General features: G+C 47.0%; 1 protein-coding gene across 9 annotated transcripts in view; it reads left to right on the forward strand.

Annotated features, from left to right (window-relative positions):
• KCNK4 (potassium two pore domain channel subfamily K member 4) overlaps positions 1-20,233 on the forward strand; it is a 716,641-nt gene that overhangs the window by 140,760 nt on the left and 555,648 nt on the right. The window lies entirely within an intron of this gene.

A 20,233-nucleotide genomic window follows, 5' to 3' on the forward strand; every position in this document is an offset into this window, starting at 1 on the left:
TCGAAGAAGTGCTGCTTAGTGAAGAAAAGTTTTCGCTTAGATTTCTCATCAGTGTGGATTTTATACATGCGTTGCGCCTGAAGCCATTGTTGTTTGTTGGTTTCAGATGGGAGAGAGGCATACAGATTTTCAGCTTGCTCTAAGTTTTGTACTAGATGCAATTCTATTCTGTGCGAGTCCTTCTTTATAAAGGAAATAGATGATTTGACACATCCCCTAAGGTAGGACTTAAAAGAGTCCCATAGTATTAATTTATCTTCAGTAGCACTATTAGCAGTAATATACTGCGCCAATTGGTCAGGGATTCTGTCGTTTTTGCCGAAAAGGGATAACCAGAATGGGTGTATTGAATAACTGAATTGCCTTGGAGGACCCGCACAGGACAGCTCACAGTATACAGGTGAGTGATCAGATACTCCTCTCACCTTAAATTCCACTTTCTGTATCATTGTAGCCAGCCCAGGGCAGCCCAGTATGTAATCTATTCTGGAAAGCGTATTATTATGGGAGGCGCAACAGGTATAGGCACGTGTGGATGGGTTTCTAAACCTCCAAATGTCCAGCCAGCCTGCGCCAGTCAGGAAAGATTGTAAATGGCCGTCCCCAGTACCTCCAGAGTATGGGATCTTGTCTAAATTAGGATCAAGCATTGGATTAAGGTCACCAGCACATATTGTAGTTGCATTAGGATACATAGTGGCAAAGGATAAAGCTTTAGTCAATATACCTGTGGTTGTACCTGGGGGGTTATAAATACATAATAAATTAGTTTCCCATTAATGGCCGCATGTATAAAAATAAATCTACCTTCACTGTCCAGGAGTACCCGGTGTGCCTCCCACCTTATTCGCTTATGGATCAGTACCGTTACACCTCTCGAGAAAGAGGTATGGCAGGAATGCCTTGCCCATTGTACCCAGGATTTTGTCATTCTATTGCAGGTGTCCTTAGTAAAGTGAGTTTCCTGAAGAATTACTATGTGGGGACTATAGCTTTTGATTTGTGATACAACTGCACTCCTCTTTTGTGCAGCGCCCAACCCCCTCACATTCCATGATATTATTCTTAATGTTTCAGCCATGGTAAAACCTGCTAACTGTACGTTGTGACTGCCTAAGAGAGATATTTTGGTACATCAAGAGACTCCACCCCGCCCGAGCCCACAGTGCAGACAACATAACATATCTAACATATAAACACCTCCTCAACATGAGGGAACTTATAAAAAAAGAAAAGAAGTAGTGCAGATTCCTGCAGCAGATCAGATGGGGGAATTGCCTTTAGGATAATATCCCAGGCAATTTCTAGCCCAGATGGATCAAAATCAGAGACACACGGATGCTAGAGTTGCAAACAGCTACATCAAATGATATATAAAGACTGACCCTATAATTCGAGTCTATTAATCAGGCGCATGTGAAAAACAATTCTGGGCTTTGCTTTTCTGTGGCAAAATTATCCATAGCATCAGGCGATAGTAATTATTCCGAACTGGGCAAAGTGCCTTTCGTTGCCAACCAGTCCGCAGCTTCCTTTGGTGTGGAGAAAAACTGGATTTTACTCCCGTCTATAACCCTAAGACGGGCAGGGTAAGCCATGGAGTATTTATAGTCCTTGGCTCTCAGAAGTTTCTTGACGGCAATGAAGGAGGCTCGAATCTTTTGGAGTTCAACGGAAAAGTCAGGGTATATACTCAATGACACATTTTCAAAAGTGATGTTTTGCTTCTGCCTGGCCATTTGTAGAATTTTGTCCCGGTCCTTACAGTTCAGGAGCCTAGCAAGAAAGGGGTGAGGGGAGGGAGGATGCGGGTACACGATGTGCTCTTTCCACTGCGTACGCTCGGGAGAAATTCTCTCTGCCAAATTCCTTGACCAGCCAGTCCTCCATAAACTCAGACGGGTCATTACCTTCTGCTCTCTCTGGAAGGCCTATGATCCGAATGTTATTGCGACGTGAGCGATTTTCCAGGTCGTCACCTTTTTGTCGCCAGAGTTCAACTGTTTTAGCTAATGCTTTGTGGTTACCTGATAAAGGACTAACAGAGTCCTCCAGTGCAGAGATTCTTCGTTCTGTATCGTTGACCCTGGATCTGATGTTCTGCAGATCCTGGCGGATTAGGCCCATGTCGACTTTCACCTCTTCTAGCCTCCCCGTGAGATCTGTCTAGAGGGTTGATATGGCTCCTAGTAGCTGATCTGCTACTTGTTTTAAAGTAAGCTCTGGGGTCTCCTGTTCTCCCTCGCTTGTTTTAGTAAACTCATCTCCGTATTTAGCAGTCGTTCCCCATTCCTCCCCTGCTGACTGTCCGGTAGCGTACTCCGTATTGTTTTCCGCGTCTGGCTCTGACGCATTACGTTTATTCTGGCTCCTGTCCCCCGTTTTGGTGCCCTTAGACTGACCGTGCTTAGTGGATGTCCTCGGTGGCAGTGCAGCATCCTTCTCTGATGTGACAGAGGTGCTGGGGGGATCTTCAGTGGGACTCGCCGCGGCCTTCCCGATCTTGCGGGCACCATCTTGGTTGTCCACACGAGCGAATTCTTTGAGTTTTTCCATTGCCGTCTGCCTAGTGTTCATCTCGGGTGGGATAGGAGATGTCAGTGTAGGTATAGGTAGTCAGGTAGCCCAGTTCGGCGGGTTCAGATGCCCGAATTCTCTGCAGGATTCGTTAGGTAGCTAGTTTCAGAGCGGGAGCTCTCTCACATACGTGTGACTCAGACGGCTTCCGGTACCGCCCCCCCCTGGTTTTTATTATTTAGTGAGAAAAATGTCACGAAATGCATCTGCTGGCAAATCTCCTGAACCATTGATGAACTTCCTCCATTTCGCCAGCAGATGTCCTCTGTGTCCTCGGTGTTTGAAACTGCTTGAACTATTCTCTGCCACCAGCAGAGGTCTCACTCACAAGAACTGTTATTGCAGTTTTAATGAGGGCAGGTCTGTGATCACCTGGACGTTGTCATCTGACTTTCTTGCACACTATATAAGCTGCTTTAACCTCCTTAGCGGTAACCCCGTGCTGGACACGGGGTAAGCCGCCGGAGGGTGCCGCTCAGGCCCTGCTGGGCCGATTTTCATAATTTTTTTTTTGCTAGACGCAGCTAGCACTTTGCTAGCTGCGCCAGCACTCTGATCGCCGCCGGCCCCCGCCCGATCGCCGCTATTTGCTGCGGCGCGCGGCCCCCCCCCCAGACCCCAGCGCTGCCTGGCCAATCAGTGCCAGGCAGCGCCGAGGGGTGGCCCGGGACTCCCAATGACGTCCCGACGTCAGTGACGTCATCCCGCCCCGTCGCCATGGCGACGGGGGAAGCCCTCCAGGAAATCCCGTTCTATGAACGGGATTTCCTGATCGGAGATCGCCGAAGGCGATCGAAGCGGGCGGGGGGATGCCGCTCAGCAGCGGCTATCATGTAGCGAGCCCTGGGCTCGCTACATGATTTAAAAAAAAACAAAAAAAAAAAACATTGCTGCGCTGCCCCCTGGCGGGATTTTTCATACCGCCAAGGGGGTTAACAGCCACCCTGTGCTAGCTCATCAAAGTCAGTTCCTGATCCTGAGTCCTAGCCTTCCTGTCTTGCTCAGCTTTGTATCTGTAATTATCGTGTTTGACCTGTTTTCTGTATTTGACTAACCCTTTGCCTAAGCGATTGTATCTTGTTGTATCTCTGGTTTGACCCTGCATGTATGACGTTCCGTTGCCTGCCGATTATATTCTGATGCTCTGCCTTTGTATATAATGTATATGATTCTCATGTGTATATAGTAGTCAGGTCTGGGGTTCAGTGTGCACACTATTGTTATGCTTGGATACCTTTGCATATTATCCTATATGCAGGGGGTCCATAGCATCTGCAATACCGGATATATTCTGCTTATGTGTTAGTTTCCAGTTGCACCATTGCTTGTATTATTTGCCTGACGTCTGCATGATTCTCTGCATAAACCTAATGCTAATTGTGTATGCATTCTGATGGTCAGATTCTCTGCATAAACTTAATCTTGTTTATGCATCCTGTTTGTTTGATTCTCTGCATGATCTTAATGCTGATTGTTTGATTGTAAGCTGTGTAACTGTTTAGTTGCATAACTCTGTGCATGAACTTAATGTGCAACATTTATGCTGATTACAATAAATCTTTATGTTTATGCCTTTAATTCCAGTCTCAGTGTTTCTTGCATACTGACAGAGCAATCTTCCTTGCGATTCCCTTGCATTGCACACCAATGCAACAGAATCATGACAAAAAATAACTCAAAACCTACATGGCCCTGTGTGAAAAAGAAATTGCCCCCTGAACCTAATAACTGGTTGGGCCACCCTTAGCAGCAATAACTGCAATCAAGCGTTTGCGATAACTTGCAACGAGTCTTTTACAGCGCTCTGGAGGAATTCTGGCCCACTCATCTTTGCAGAATTGTTGTAATTCAGCTTTATTTGAGAGTTTTCTAGCATGAACCGCCTTTTTAAGGTCATGCCACAACATCTCAATAGGATTCAGGTCAGGACTTTGACTAGGCCACTCCAAAGTCTTCTTTTTGTTTTTCTTCAGCCACTGTCCTGTTGCAGCACCCAAGATCGCTTCAGCTTGAGTTGACGAACAGATGACCGGACATTCTCCTTCAGGATTTTTTGGTAGACAGTAGAATTCATTGTTCCATCTATCACAGCAAGCCTTCCAGGTCCTGAAGCAGCAAAACAACCCCAGACCATCACACCACCACCACCATATTTTACTGTTGGTATGATGTTCTTTTGCTGAAATGCTGTGTTACTTCTACGCCAGATGTAACGGGACACGCACCTTCCAAAAAGTTCAACTTTTGTCTCGTCAGTCCACAAGGTATTTTCCCAAAAGTCTAGCCAATCATTGGGATGTTTTTTTAGCAAAATTGAGACGAGCCTTAATGTTGTTTTTGCTTAAAAGTGGTTTGCGCCTTGGATATCTGCCATGCAGACTGTTTTTGCCCAGTCTCTTTCTTATGGTGGAGTCATGAACAATGACCTTAATTGAGGCAAGTGAGGCCTGCAGTTCTTTAGATGTTGTCCTGGGGTCTTTTGTGGCCTCTCGGATGAGTTTTCTCTGCGCTCTTGGGGTAATTTTGGTCGGCCAGCCACTCCTGGGAAGGTTCATCACTGTTCCATGTTTTCGCCATTTGCGGATAATAGCTCTCACTGTGGTTCGCTGGAGTCCCAAAGCTTTAGAAATGGCTTTATAACCTTTACCAGACTGATAGATCTCAATTACAGTACTTTGTTCTCATTTGTTCCTGAATTTCTTTGGATCTTGGCATGATGTCTAGCTTTTGAGGTGCTTTTGGTCTACTTCTCCGTGTCAGATAGCTCCTATTTAAGTGATTTCTTGATTGAAACAGGTGTGGCAGTAATCAGGCCTGGGGGTGACTACAGAAATTGAACTCAGGTGTGATAAACCACAGTTAAGTTATTTTTTAACAAGGGGGGCAATCACTTTTTCACACAGGGCCATGTAGATTTGGAGTTTTTTTTTCTCACTAAAAATCAAAAACCATTATTTAAAACTGCATTTTGTGTTCAATTATGTTATCTTTGACTAATAGTTAATGGTTTTTGATGAGCAGAAACATTTAAGTGTGACAAACATGCAAAAGAATAAGAAATCAGGAAGGGGGCAAATAGTTTTTCACACCACTGTATATACCCGATTATTGATGATCTGCAGAATCACCAATAATGCAAGTATGACTAACCTCTGGACACCTGATAACGTGTAAGTGTTTGGTACAACAGTGAGCTGTCTCTCGTGAGGCGGGAGACGCCGATAACAAAAGAGCACGGACCACCTGAGGAGCAGGTGGCCCTTGGGAGAGCAGGGACTATCTCCTGGGAAAGGGGATAGAGATAACTTGCTATCCAGTGATTCCCTGTAATACTGGGAATCAGACTTTACTGCAGCCAAAGGACTCCAAAGGGATAGAGCCCCTGGCTGGACTGCAGAGAGGCCTCTCTGAGCAACAGGAGGTCTCTGCAGCTTCCTGACACTTAGCAGGGTCGTGTCACAGGTAGTACAGACAGACTGACACTCAAGGGGAGAGTGACAGCCAGAAGGGTTATATAGGCCGGGTCGGCAACACACGAGCAGATAAGGTACAAAGACAGACGGCTGATTCAGTAACCAGGTACAGGCAGGGTTTGGCAACAGGTAGGCAGATATGCAAAGGTACCGAATCAGAAGACAAGAGAGAGGTCTAGAGAGCAAAGGGTCATAACATATAAGCACAGGCCTAGTCTAGAGTGTGAGGTCCGTGGTCTCAACACCCAGGAACTGGTCTAAAGTATAACACATAAATGACACAGTATCCCTAAGCTTGGGTGTGTTTTCCTTGGTCACAACACCCTGGAACTGGTCTAAAGTATAACACAGTAATGACACAGTATCCCTAAGCTTTGGTGTGTGGTCCTTGGTCACAACACCCTGGAACTGGTCTAAAGTATAACACAGTAATGACACAAGAGTAATCTGCTCAGTGTGAATTCCCAGGTCCACCTGGTTCTAACACACTGTGGGATCTGACTATGGTCTGAGTGCTAACACGTATGTATTCACAACGGCAGACAACTTGAGACTGAGCGACGAAATCTATATATAGTGCAGAGCTCCTCAGCGCCACCCAACGCCACTCAGCCAATGACAGTCCGCTCTGGGATCAGCTGACCAATCTGATCAGCTGATCCCTCTCCTCCTGGCATAAAGGTCCTGCCTCCCAGTGGTCTCGCGCGTAGCTCTCCATCTGTGTGCACTAGAAGGCTCAGACAAACCAGACGCATGCTGCTGTGCGGAAACCGCCGGTCTGAACACGAAGACAGCCGCCCCGCTGCCAGACCGCGCGGCGGCATCTCTGCAATCCTTTACATTTTTATTATGTTCATCAAAAAAGACATGAATTTTGACAAAAAAATGATTTTTTTTTTTTACTTTCTGTGCTGACATTTTTCAAATAAAGTAAAATTTCTGTATACATTTTTGTCCAAATTTATTGTGCTACATGTCTTTGATAAAAAAAAAAAATCCATTCAGTGTATATTTATTGGTTTGGGTAAAAGTTATAGCGTTTACAAACTATGGTGCCAAATGTGAATTTTCCCATTTTGAAGCATCTCTGACTTTTCTGTCCACCTGTCATGTTTCATGAGGTGTTAGAATTCCAGGATAGTATAAATACACCCCAAATGACCCCATTTTGGAAAGAAGACATCCCAAAGTATTCACTGAGAGGCATGGTGAGTTCATAGAAGATTTTATTTTTTGTCACAAGTTAGTGGAAAATGACACTTTGTGCCAAAAAAAAAAAAAGTTTCCATTTCTGCTAACTTGCGACAAAAAAAAAATGAAATCTGCCACAGACTCACAATGCTCCTCTCTGAATACCTTAAAGTGTCTACTTTCCAAAATGAGGTCATTTGTGGGGTGTGTTTATTGTCCTGGCATTTTGGGGGGTGCCTAATTGTAAGCACCCCTGTAAAGCCTAAAGGTGCTCATTGGACTTTGGGCCTGTCACGGACGGTTGCGGGGCCGCAGGCGCGTCCTGTAACCGCCCGTGAAGAAAAGCGATCGCACTCGATTCTCTGCATCGATTGCGCTTCAAATCGATACAATCTGGGTTGAGTGTGTAGGGGCAGCTGAAGTCTTTTCCTCAGCAGAGAGATAGCACCAGCCCAACTGCTGGATGGCTCTTTTGATATGCTAATGAGCCTGGGCCCAGAGAGTCCCTGGCTTCAAGCTGTGCTGATGGCCCATCCATCAGGTATAGACCATGACAGAAGCAATCTAGTTGGGAGAAAAGCCAGACCCTCCGGCTCCCTCCCAGCAGGGGAGCTGACACCTAGCTAGCTGCCCCAAACTTCAAAGAGCCTTTGCCTGGGAATGACCTGCTATCAATCCTAAATGTAGATCATATTCCATAAACGGCTATATGTATCATATTTTCTGTGTTGCCAGGCTGGCAGACCCTCCAAACTAACAGAGCATGTAGGGCCCGGTCTGGCGTTGGTTCTGAGAACATGTCAGAACCTTCTGAGATAAAGACTGCCCGTTAGGCAGTTCAACAGTGCCCTAATGATACCACAGGGGTCCCACCCCTCATGTTTGGTATCAGGCTGCTGGGTACATCGAGGCAGACCTGAAAATATTAGTAAATCTGCCCTGACCTGTACGGTTCTGTGAGATAGAGCCCATATATGGTTAAGGCATGATTTCTGGTCCCCCAGGACAAGGGGAGGACTCATCTCATGTTCTAAGGGGGTGTGTGGGCCCGCCCTCACTCCCTCCTACTGAATCAGGGGCATAAGAATGGCAGAGGAGCCAAACTCAGTGTCCTCCACCCTGAAAACATCTTGAACTCATCGGTGCCAGCTTGAGGATATGCTGGCATCCACCTGGTCTGAACTCTGAACTTTGATTGAAACCCAGAACTCTGATTTTTCCCACAAAAAGGACATCTTTCCAGGAACTAAGTATTTTTCACCCTTCTTTTATTTTTTATACTGGCTATTACTGTTTTAATAATTGTTGATTTTAATAATTGTCTGTATATATTAATTATTTATATTGCGTGAATAAACGACTTTCTCCAAGTCATTCACTGTCCGCTACCCTGCTTATCAGCACACACAAAACTGATCCCGGGTCTCTGAAGATATGCTACTGTTTGTTTGTTGTTGGCTAGACAGAATACCGTGTGTTTAACCGTTTTATTCGCAGGACTAGTCAGTCAGTAAATCGGGTCCACTGGCCCATACCAGTGGTGGTGGCAGATACCGTGGAATCGTGTGTACGTTGTAATTACCCGTGTCTCACAGGCTCCCTTCTGGGTTGTCTGCGGCTAATTCTTAACGGTTCCTGCGCATTGACTGCGACCAGAGTTCGCACGATCTGTGCGCTGGCACCGTTTAGAAGGCTAAGTGCGGTCAGCCACTAGGGCTCCTGTGACAGGGCCCCTTAGCGCAGTTAGGCTGCAAAAAAGTGCCACACATGTGGTATTGTCGTACTCAGGAGAAGTAGTATAACGTGTTTTGGGGTTTATTTTTACACATACCCATGCTGGGTGGGAGAAATATCTCTGTAAATGACAATTTTTTTTATTTTTTGTCACAAATTAGCGGAAATTGATTTTAATTGTTTTTTTTCACAAAGTGTCATTTTCCGCTAACTTGTGACAAAAAATAAAATCTTCTATGAGCTCGTCATACACCTAACAGAATACCTTGGGGTGTCTTCTTTCTAAAATGGGGTCACTTGTGGGGTTCCTATACTGCCCTGGCATTTTAAGGGCCCTAAACCGTGAGTAGTAGTCTTGAACCCAAATGTCTCAAAATGACCTGTGAAATCCTAAAGGTACTCATTGGACTTTGGGCCCCTTAGCGCAGTTAGGCTGCAAAAAAGTGCCACACATGTGGTACTGCCGTGCTCAGAAGAAGTAGTATAATGTGTTTTGTGGTGTATTTTTACATATACCCATGCTGGGTGGGAAAAATATCTCTGTAAATGACAAATTTTTGATTTTTTTACACACAATTGTCCATTTACAGAGAGATTTCTCCCACCCAGCATGGGTATGTGTAAACATACACCCCAAAACACATTATACTACTTCTCCTGAGTACGGCGATACCACATTTGTGACACTTTTTTGCAGCCTAGGTGCGCTAAGGGGCCCAACGTCCTATTCACAGGTCATTTTGAGGCATTTGGTTTCCAGACTACTCCTCACGGTTTAGGGCCCCTAAAATGCCAGGGCAGTATAGGAACCCCACAAGTGACCCCATTTTAGAAAGAAGACACCCCAAGGTATTCCATTAGGTGTATGGTGAGTTCATAGAAGATTTTATTTTTTGGCACAAGTTAGTGAAAAATGAACCTTTGTGAAAGAAAACAATAAAAATCAATTTCCGCTAACTTTTGACAAAAAATAAAATCTTCTATGAACTCATCATACACCTAACAGAATACCTTGGGGTGTCTTTTTTCTAAAATGGGGTCACTTGTGGGGTTCCTATACTGCCCTGGCATTTTACGGGCCCAAAACCGTGAGTAGTCTGGAAACCAAATGTCTCAAAATGACTGTTCAGGGGTATAAGCATCTGCAAATTTTGATGACAGGTGGCCTATGAGGGGGCGAATTTTGTGGAACCGGTCACAAGCAGGGTGGCCTTTTAGATGACAGGTTGTATTGGGCCTGATCTGATGGATAGGAGTGCTAGGGGGGGGGTGACAGGAGGTGATTGATGGGTGTCTCAGGGGGTGGTTAGAGGGGAAAATAGATGCAATCAATGCACTGGGGAGGTGATTGGAAGGGGGTCTGAGGGGGATCTGAGGGTTTGGCCGAGTGATCAGGAGCCCACACGGGGCAAATTAGGGCCTGATATGATGGGTAGGTTTGCTAGGGGGTGACAGGTGGTGACAGGAGGTGATTGATGGGTGTCTCAAGCTGTGATTAGAGGGGGGAATAGATGCAAGCAATGCACTGGCGAGGTGATCAGGGCTGGGGTCTGAGGGCGTTCTGAGGGTGTGGGCGGGTGATTGGGTGCCCTAGGGGCAGATAAGGGTCTAAACTGATGGGTAGCAGTGACAGGTGGTGACAGGGGGTGATTGATGGGTAATTAGTGGGTGTTTAGAGGAGAGAACAGATGTAAACAATGCACTTGGGAGGTGATCTGACGGCGGGTCTGCAGGCGATCTGATGGTGTGGGTGGGTGATCAGTAGGGATGCTCATTCGGATTCCGCGGAAATGCAATTTCCGAAATTCCGATCGGAAATTGCATTTCCGCATCGGAATCCGGAAATCGGTAATGCAAGTGCGGTAGGCGGATTTCTGCCGGAAATCGCGGAAATTTCTGCCGACTTTAACATCGATTTTTTCAAAAACTATAAGGTCTATTTGAAAACTTTTTTAGCATCTTGTTCACAAGATTCAGTTTAATAAACCATGTAAATTTGGTGTTTCTAGGACTTACGGAGGCTTTGCTATTAACCGCTAAAGTCGGCGGATTTTTACTGTAATGTAAAATGCAGAAAATCTGCATCTGCCTATTTTCTGCATTTTACATTACAGTAAAAATCCGCCGACTTTAGCGGTTAATACCAAAGCCCCCCTAAGTCCTAGAAACACCACATTTTTAGGGTTTATTAAATAGAATCCTGTGAACAAGATGCAAAAACGTTTTCAAAAAGACCTTATAGTTTTTGAGAAAATCGATGTTAAAGTCAGGCGGAATTTCCACGATTTCTGGCGGAAATTCCGCATTGGAATGCGGAAATTGGTAGCGGAAAGCGGAATCGGTAATTGGCAATGGCGGAATGTGGATTTACCGCGGAATCGGAAATTGGCATTTCCGACCATCCCTAGTGATCAGATTGCCCGCAAGGGGCAGGTTAGGGGCTGATTGATGGGTGGCAGTGACAGGGGGTGATTGATGGGTGATTGACAGGTGATCAGTGGGTTATTACAGGGAAGAAAAGATGTAAATAATGCACTGGCGAATTGATAAGGGGGGGTCTGAGGGCAATCTGAGCGTGTGGGCGGGGGATTAGGTGCCCGCAAGGGGCAGATTAGGGTCTGATCTGATGGGTAACAGTGACAGGTGGTAATACTGGGTGATTGATGGGTAATTAGTGGGTGTTTAGAGGAGAGAACAGATGTAAACAATGCACTTGGGAGGTGATCTGACGGCGGGTCTGCTGGCGATCTGATGGTGTGGGGCTGATTGATGAGTGGCAGTGACAGGGGGTGATTGATGGGTGGCAGTGACAGGGGGTGATTGATGGGGGATTGACAGGTGATTGACAGGTGATCAGTGGGTTATTACAGGGGGGGATAGATGCATACAGTACACAGGGGGGGTTCTGGGGAGAATCTGAGGGGTGGGGGGGTGATCATGAGTCCCCAGGGGGCAGTTTAGGGAATAAAAAAAAATAACGTTGACAGATAGTGACAGGGAGTGATTGATGGGTGATTAGGGGGGTGATTGGGTGCAAACAGTGGTCTGGGGGTGGGCAGGGGGGGTCTGAGGGGTGCTGTGGGCGATCAGGGGGCGGGGGGGAGATCAATGTGCTTGGGTGCAGACTAGGGTGGCTGCAGCCTGCCCTGGTGGTCCCTCGGACACTGGGACCACCAGGGCAGGAGGCAGCCTGTATAATAGGCTTTGTATACATTACAAAGCCTATTATACACTTTGTCAGCGGCGATCAGACAGCTAGTAACCCGCCGGCGCTTCCGAACAGCCGGCGGGTTACAGCGCGAGGGTGGCGGAGCCTGTCGCAGGCGGCTGATCGCATCACGAATGACGTTATCGCCGCACAGCCATGCCTGATGCCGCCGCCGCCGCCGATGGGTGTATTGCGGTCGTTTGGGCCCAGCCCTTGCCGCTGCCCATCGGCTGGGGGCGGTCCTCAAGTGGTTAAAGGATTGTGTGACTGAAGCCAAGGGATTCCCAAGATGATAGGAAATAGTGGAGAGGGGATTAAATCAAAGATCAAGTATTCTTGGTGTCTTTCTTCAGTGGAAATAAAAACAGGATAAGTCTCTAAGGTGACAGGTCCTGAGCTAGGAGTAGATCCATCAGCTGATTGTAAAGGCAGAGAGAATGTCTTCTGATGAGTAGGAAGCTTTAACTGTTGGGCGAGTTGTATATCGAGGAAGCATGAACAGGCTCCAGAGTCGATGATTGCTTTAATTCTGGTTTTTCCGTTTTGGCCCTGTAACGACAATATTAAAGGAACGTGAGCAGAAGATGAATGGGGAATCTGAATGTCTCTAAGTTCTCTAGACTCTCCCTCACCTATAGGTCTGATAGGACAGTTGTTACGGAAGCAGGGGCGTCGCTAGCCCTATTTTGGGGGGCACGTGCCCCCAATCTGTCCTGGGGTGCCATGGATCTCTTCCCCAGGGGTGCCTGGCACTGCCCGCTGTCCCCTCCTGGCCGCTGTTGTCCCCTCCTGGCTGCCCCGCTGCCCCCCCGGCCGCCGCCCCCACGGCCAGAGCTTCAGCCCTCGATCAGCGGGCGACCAGATACTGCGGGCGCTAGGACCTAGCGTACACCGCTGATATGCGGAAGTGACATCACTTCCGCATATACAGCGTGGTATGTCCGGCGCCCGCTCTATCTGGCCGGGTCGCCCGCGGTGCTGATCGAGGTCTGCTGGCTGCGAGGTAAGGGAGGGGGCGCGCCTGTCACTCACTACCTAACGGGGGTCCCTGTCACTCACTATCTATCGGGGGTCCCTGTCACTCACTATCGGCGGTCCCTGTCACTCACTATCTATCGGGGGTCCCTGTCACTCACTATCGGGGTTCCCTGTCACTCACTAGCTAACTGGGGTCCCTGTCACTATCTAACTGGGGTCCCTGTCACTCACTAACTGGGGTCCCTGTCACTATCTATCGGGGGTCCCTGTCACTATCTATCGGGGGTCCCTGTCACTCACTATCGGGGTCCCTGTCACTCACTAGCTAACGGGGGTCCCTGTCACTCACTAACTGGGGTCCCTGTCACTCACTAACTGGGGTCCCTGTCACTCACTAACTGGGGTCTCTGTCACTCACTAACTGGGGTCCCTGTCACTATCTAACGGGGGTCCCTGTCAATATCTAACAGGGGTCCCTGTCACTATCTATCGGGGGTCCCTGTCACTCACTATCAGGGGTCCCTGTCACTCACTATCTAACGGGGGTCCCTGTCACTCACTATCTAACGGGGGTCCCTGTCACTCACTATCTAACGGGGGTCCCTGTCACTCACTACCTAAATGGAGGCGCCTGTCACTCACTACCTAACTGGAGGCGCCTGTCACTCACTAGCTAACCTGGGGGTCCCTGTCACTCACTACCTAACTTGGGGGGCTACCATATTAAGGGGGCATTCTGCCTATTTATGTGAAATGCTGTCTATTTATGTGCCTCATGACTGCTGAATTTGTCTTGTTGGGAGCCGTATGATTTGTTGGGGGCCTCAAGATTGCTGAATTTGTCTTGTTGGTGGCCTCATGATTTGTTGGAGGCCTCATGATTGCTTAATTTGTCTTGTTGGGGGCATCATGATTGCTCAATTTGTCATGTTGGGGGCCTCATGATTGCTGAATTTGTCATGTTGGGGGCCTCACGATTGCTGAGTTTGTCATGTCGGGGGCCTCACGATTGCTGAATTTGTCATGTGTGGGGCCTCACGATTGCTGAATTTGTCATGTCGGGGGCCTCATGATTGCTGAATTTGTCTTGTCGGGGGCCTCATGATTGCTGAATTTGTCTTGTTGGGGGTCACATGATTGCTAACTGCGAGACTATGGGAAAAGCTGAATCCTTATCATATGAGACAATAGTATTAAACCTACTTTTTTAGCTTTTTAAAACGGAAAATGAAACTGGGAGGTTCTAAAAAATTGAATACATTTTTCAGGAGTAGGATGGATGATGGTTTATCTTCACAGTTTATTTTCAACTTGGATTTTCCATAATGTTCATGTATGAGTTAAAACGTTTGTACAGTATTTAGTTTAAATTGCTGTTGCCACTTTGCGATAGATAAGTGACTTTTGGGTTGCAGTTTGGGCACTCGGCCTCCAAAAGGTTCGCCACCACTGTCCTAATCTAATGTCCCACCATTGCTATTTTCATTTAAATTTGTCTCCACCCGTTACCACACCTACATTCTGGTCCATGGCCCACCCATTTTTCGGTGCGGCGCGATAAGCGAGCCGCACAACGTGATCCTCATATTTTTGGCACGCTAGCTGCAGTGTGCTGAATTCTGCTGCCTACAGTATGTACAGTATACGCTGTTCTCTAGTGCCTGCACTGTGTGCTTATCTACCTCCAGTGTGTACAGTGTAAGGTGTTACTCTGTGCCTTTACTGATTGTAAACCAGCTGTATTGTATGCTGATTCCTGCTACTTTCAGTATGTACAGTAGCCTGGTACACACATATAATTTTGATTAGCCAATTTTAGCTCTGTTCATAAAATTAATTCTGTTGGCCCACTTACTGCACGGGGGTGGTAAAATTGGTGGTCAGTGATTGACCAATCAAAATTGTATGTGCGTATACATTTTTGATCTATGCCTATACTGATTGTAAATTATCTGAATAAAGGACAGGGGGCTCCATCCAATATTTCGATGGGCAGGCCCGTTATCTGTAGCTTACACCGCTGCTAAGCTCATGTACATTTGGCCCCACCCATGGTCACGCCCACTCACCTCATGGCCATGCCCATTTTTTGCCACGGCGCGCTGTTTGCGCCGCATATACCTCCCCACCTGCTACCCACAGGTGCCCCCGATCTTCAAGGACCCTAGAAACGCCCCTGTACGGAAGTGTCCTGAAGCACCACAGTACATACATAGGTTAGCTTGTCTACGATGTTGTCGTTCTTCCGTAGATAAAGGAGCTCTAGTAAGGCCCAACTGCATAGGCTCTGGAGCATCATCAGAGGTAGTTACATGTGCGTTAGATCTGGCAGGAGATGAATAAGATGAAGTTGAATAATTAGGCAGGTTCCAGGAAGTGCGAGTGACCCCAGCTCGTTCTAGCCTGCGTTCTCTCAGACGTCGGTCTATCTGGGTGGATAACTGAATCAGTTCTTTAAGAGTTCCAGGAATGCCTACCCGAGCTAATTCATCTTTGAGTTGATCAGACAAGCCTAAACGAAATTGGAACTTGAGAGCTGCATCATTCTACTGTGTATCTACACTCCACCGACGAAACTCAGGTATATATTCCTCCACAGGTGTGAGAGTCCGCTTAGCTGCCTGCGCAGGCAGGCAGCCTTTTGACCATTGTTTAGGTTTGCATGCTGCAGGACTCTGGAAAGGAGACTTTCTGTCAGTTTTGCAGCTTGTGCTTGCTGAGGAATTTGCATACGTTGTCATGCAAATTGCCTGGCCACATTCATTGGAGGCGTGTAGTATAAGTACTATGTGTTTCCCACAATGCTTGGCTGGTCATAAGGATTCCTTCCTGTGAAACACTCCTGGAGGAGTGTCAGCCTTACTCTTTGTTTGAAGTTCAGCTTAGAGTAATTTCTGAAACTGCGCTAGGCAGGTTCCCCTAGTGCAGTTAGGATTGCTTATCTGTTTTGTTTATTCTGTTGCGATTGTCCTGTCCCAGCGGTGGTCGACAGGAAATCATTCTGATCTCTGTTCTTGGAGTATAGCTGGTGCAGCGGTTGCTACCAGCTATCTCTTCTGATCTGTCTCACTTGGATTGCACTAGCATCTTGCGCTAGCGCTGTGGATCCTTCTGTTCTGTCTCCTTGGATCACGCTAGCCACTTTCCGCTAGTGCTGTGGATCCTTCTGTTCTGCCTTCCTGGATCGCACTAGCATCCTGCGCTAGTGCTGTGGATCCTTCTGTTCTGCTACTCTGTCTGCCTGGATCGCACTCGCCTAGCGCTAGTGCTGTGGATCCTTCTGTTCTGCTACTCTGTACCTGGATCGCACTAGCATCCTGCGCTAGTACTGTGGATCCTTCTGTTCTGTCTTCCTGGATCGCGCTAGCACCTTTCGCTAGTGCTGTGGATCCTATCTCTTGCTTGTCCCTGTTTTCGTGTGTCTGTCTTGTCTGCTACAAACGCTTGCTGGATTCTCGGTGAGGTAACCGTTAAGCAAGCGCTCGCGTCCTCTGTTACATGTTTGTGTGTCGATGGTTAGTTAGGCGTGCTTGTCTCTATTGTGCTTATCACGTGGAGACCGCGCATGAACGCGTGCACTGTTGCGAATGAGTGCGGTGTTCGCGTTCAGTTAGCGTTTGTTATTTTCCGTATCTCCTCATTGTATGATTTGCTGTGCCTTTGCTATCCTCGTATTCTGTTCTGATCTGCCTTGTGTCACTTTTGGCAATCGCCTTTCTTGCGGTTGCGTTTCTATTTCGTATCTGCTGTTGTGTGTGCGCTGTCGCGGGGTGGCGACTAGATTGGCGCACACACATACAACCTGTCCCTTTGCTCGTTCTCATTCGCAATCGCTTCTCTTGCGATTGCGTTCTGCGCTTCGTACAATTCCTGTCTGGCATTTGTGGAGGTACAGAGGATTGGTTCCTCTGTACTCCTCAGCGCCATCTGCCGACAGGAATTTCCCTCTACGGGTGCGTAGCACCTTTTGCTGGGTTCCTGCAATTATACGCTTGTGGAGGATTTCCGCCGTATCAGCGCACGCGTTGTGCGCTGATCACAGAGAAAGTTCCACAATCGTTACAGTATGACCAGCCCAACCAAAATTCCCAGTGTAGAGGGAATTTCCGATTTGTACGATTTTGTCGAGTATGGCTCTAGTACCTTTAAGAGATTTAAAAATCTTGAACCTGAGTCAGCAGACGAGTTTTTGTCTGAGTGCACTAAACTTTTGGCGAACCCTGAATTCCAATGCACCCCAGTGTCTACCTGGGCCTCCCAAATGGTCTACATTCTGTTGGGGGGCGAAATGTCAATGTGGGCTTATGATGTGTTAGATCAGGGATGTCAAACTGGTCCTACGAGTGCCGAGATCCTCACACATTTTTGACACAGCTCAAATTCATTGATGGGTCTGAATCAGGCAAGGTGTGGTCCATCAGGTAGAACACATTCCTCTCTTTCTCAGTCCATCCTAAACACTGGCATGGATCTGGCCCTCCAGGCCTGGAGTTCGACACCTGTGTGTTAGATCATACCACCCTGAGTCAAAGACCCCTGGAATTCTTGGCCTTTTTAATTCACAATTGGCTGAGATTACCTCAATTACCATACCCCCTTAATGAGTTGTTGTCAGCAGCTCAATCAGCTGTTCCATCTACTCTTTTATCCAAAAAGCAGCCATCTAGAGCTGCTAAGTCTAAACGTAAAAGATCTAGGAAGACTTCCCAGCGGAAAAATCCATTGCCCATAGCAACTACAAATAAAGAAATTAGTTCTGTAAACTCTGAAGTAGGGAAAGCACTTGAATGTGATGATTTCAGAGAGACTTCTCAGTCTCAGGTTTCGTTGCCCCAATCCAAAGCTTATGTGGATCCTATTATAGGTAGGATCGCACACTATATTACAGCAGTTAAAAATCTGTTCTTGTTCCTGATCTCCACCCATATGGAGATTTTCTGGATACTGGCCTGTTTAAACCCCCATTTGCTTCCTGGGATGTTGGGGCCTTGCTGGAGGAATTTGATTTTGATTAGAAAGCCTTTTGCGATTTTTACATCGCAAAAAGCGAAGATGTCTTGAATGCTTGTCTAGACTCAATGTACCTGTGACAATCCAGCCCCGCGATCCCGTCGAGATCTGCTCCCGTTAGCGTACGCAGGAAGTACGGGCGCAGACGGACAACGAGACCGGTTGCTGGATCGTCAGAGGTAAGAAGAAAGAGGCGACAGAGCGTGCCAATCCCGTCTAATCTGCTCCCGTTAGCATACGCAGGAAGTACGGTGAACAGACTGACAATAAAGATTGGTCGCGCAGCTGCCGACAATATGTAATGGGACAAACATCCACCAATCCCGTATTACTAGGCCACTGTTGCCATGCAGGTCTCATGCACTAGAGACTGCTGGAGGCGAATTCACTGTGTGCGTAGTAAACGGTTAAGATTGGTTGGAGATGCCCATACATGTACAATTCTGATTGTATATACAATCGGTAAACTAAAAATATCGATTTCGGAAATCGGGTAAATAAACTGCCACCACTCTCTCAAGTTCAGGGAGGAAAGAAACTCCCGCTATCATAATACGGTAGCCAGCCCAATCACGTTCAACACGCTCAAGTCACCGTTCGGGGAATAGTCACTTCCGACGGCTTAAAGACTGTGAGCAATGTGACATTAAAGAAAGGTTGCTGGGTCCCTATATGATGCAATCTCGAATTGTATTTACAATCGAGGAACGAAAGTTATCGATTTCGCACAGGAAATCTGGTACTAGCTAATCCTAGAAGGAAGAAACGGTTATTTACAACCTAGCTAGCAAATCGGCAATCATAAGCAAATCATAAAACAATGCGGTAGTATGACTGACTCTTCAGAGGGCAGATTCGTTATAGCAGCAATCAGATGACCAGAAAAGGCACACAACTGAACGATAAAATTGTTAGTTTATTTCTAAACTACATACACACAGCTTATTTTAGAACAGATTGATTGACAGAGAGAAGAGAGGAAAAGAGAACAGAATGTCCGATTATATACAGTTCAAATACCGTTATTGGTAGTCCATGCGGCAATCGCAAGTCTTTGGCGAAAGTCCCAAAATGGCGGTTGCCATGTGGCCAACAGGCCTTTGTTAGAAAGTTCAAAGATGGAGGTTTTGGCCCGTGTCCTTGCGGGCTGCCAGGATGTTACTTGGCATCAGATTGAAGGTAAAGGACCCAGAGCTTTCTGGGCTCTGTGTGGTTATAGCCACGGAGGGGTTAGGGGGCGTGGATCACACACCTCTTTGGAACAGGAGGTCTCTGCCCCTCTCATAGAGGCAAGAATTTACCTGAATCATGATAAGTGTGCTCATCTGCAAACCGTACAAGTTATGTTAAATCTAATAACATTTTTAGGTTTGTCAGAATTTATCAAGAACGTTGATACCAAACTTGGGGGATCAGACCCCTGGGGTATTAGAGGGTTATTTTAAAACAGTCTTACGCTAGATCTGGCAGTCCGATTGGTCCGGAAACCTGTCAGAACCAGCGCCCTGTGGAGTCCCATAACCTGTGCAGATTTCATGGCCAGAGAGGTCTGCTATGCCAGGAATTATGAAGGAAATATGGAGAACATATGAATATTGGGATTCCTGAGGTCACAGCAGGTTTTCCTAAGGTCAGAAGTCTTTTGAAGCTCAGGGAGCAGCCGAGGTGTCAGATCTCATGCTGAGACTGGGGCCGATCAGGCTGGAGAAAGCTACACTTTATGAGCTTCTGTCAACTGATATCTACCCTTCACCTGATGGATGAGGTCATAAACACCTCAGGGGGTCCCCTGTGCTGGCAGAGAATCTTTTTACAGGAGGCTAATTAACTGACCATGAAAAGATTTCTCCAGCCCTTTGGCGAAGGGGAAAAAAAGTGTATTTAAACCAAAAACTGTCAGTTTGGTTGGTTTGCGAAGAACTGGCGTTCGTAACTCCATGACGCATTCGATAGGTCATATCGACGGCGTCACAGTACCTTCTGATTGATTCCGATGAATGTGACAAGGATGATGTGGATCTGGTGATCTATGTATGGCAAACCTTTTTGGATGAGTTGCACA

This window comes from Hyperolius riggenbachi, chromosome 11 (genome assembly GCF_040937935.1).
Source record: "Hyperolius riggenbachi isolate aHypRig1 chromosome 11, aHypRig1.pri, whole genome shotgun sequence".
Classification (NCBI taxonomy): Eukaryota; Metazoa; Chordata; class Amphibia; order Anura; family Hyperoliidae; genus Hyperolius; species Hyperolius riggenbachi.